Below are 1603 nucleotides of genomic sequence, written 5' to 3'. Positions count from 1 at the left end.
TTTCCAGGTTTCACTTGGGGGGCCTTTTGGTTTGCGGGTGTTAGGGTCAGCCACACATGTGGCATACCGTTTTTACTGGGACAAGTGGGGGATCGCTGGGTGGTAGGAAATGTACGATTCCTCACATATTCTGGAGCTTTACTTCACAGAAATGGGAGGAAAATACAGGATTTTAGGCACGGGTAGAGGTTTGCAGGACATTGTGGGTAAGAAAACATTGTGGGATCCATGCAAGGCACCCCACCCTGGAGTCCTCTTGTCTAGTTTTCAAAATGGCAGGGTTTTGCTGTTTTCCCTGGGTGGCAGAGCATAGTCCCAAATAGTGCATTTACTGCCTCATATGTCAAACTAGAGCCAAAAGAATAAACATTTCCTCTTGCTTTCCATGGGAATGGGACTCTGTGCCCCAGGTAGGCAGAAATACCGCCAGGGTCATCCACCCACATACAATGTTTTTTTCTACAATAAAATATATTACTGGTTTCCGTGGGATTTCAGCTCCCCCCCAGGGTAGGGGGGGATAAATAGGGAGTGAACCTCCCTACCCATCCCACATGGATGGGCACAGGAAGTGACATCACTGGCTTCCTGCAAAAACCATCTTTATAAGAAGAAGATAAGCAAGACGACTTAATTTCTCATCATCCACGAACACAAAAAGAGATATCATTGGATCTCCAATCATCCATCTGCACAGGACCTACTTAATGGCTTTAACACGGACATGCTTGGGGACGGGGACAGGGTGTAGACAGGCTGGAGGGGGAGTTGTTTTTTTTTCCGGAGTTTTATATAGCTCGAATTTGACACGAAGGTATCGGAGTGCTTTACATGAGCAGCAGTTACGTTACACGAGGACACATTCATTTTTGTTAGGCACATGGAGATTAAGTGATTTGCCCAGAATCACAGGATGTTGAGCGTCATTGCCGAGACTCTAACGTGGTTCCCCAGATTTGAGATAGACCTCCCTAGCCCATCAGGCCACATCCTCCCCCCATAGCATTCTGACGCATCTCCATCACTGTGTTAGGGACCTTGTGCTATTATGCGCCCCAAATACATGTGTGAAGACCCACATCTACCACTATAGTATGCCCTGTACCTGCAGGTGGTGCCTCTTCCCCCCCTTTCTAACAGGCACAGTCACATCTCCCTTCACTAGGCTTCGTAATTGTTAGAAGGTGGTTCTGACCATCTGAGCCGCCCAGATTTTTTGCTTTTTGAACACCTATTTGTAGAGTTTTACTGTGGGGGAGCCTCATAAGTTGGGACTCACCCCCAGTAAACGCATGATGAAAGACTGCATGTGGATTTTACTGGTGTCCCCCTGGCTTGACTAGGCCGCTGCGCTGCAGCTGGAGTAAGGGGCACCGGGCTGGTTACATGAAGGCACATGTGTACATGCGTGTGCACACGTGTAAGGGCTGCGCAGGGGAGATTCCTGGCGTGCGCAGCCCAGGAGCAAGTACAGATTGAATGGTGTGGCAGGACTTATGCAGAGCTGGGTGGTGACATGGAATAGGCTTCATACAGTGGGAAGAAACATGCCAGGGAAAGTCAGGGTGCTTTACTGTGTTTTTCACTCCATTATTCCCCTAAG

Source organism: Triturus cristatus, chromosome 1_1 (assembly GCF_964204655.1).
Source record: "Triturus cristatus chromosome 1_1, aTriCri1.1, whole genome shotgun sequence".
Classification (NCBI taxonomy): domain Eukaryota; kingdom Metazoa; phylum Chordata; class Amphibia; order Caudata; family Salamandridae; genus Triturus; species Triturus cristatus.
This window is presented reverse-complemented; position numbering follows the sequence as displayed.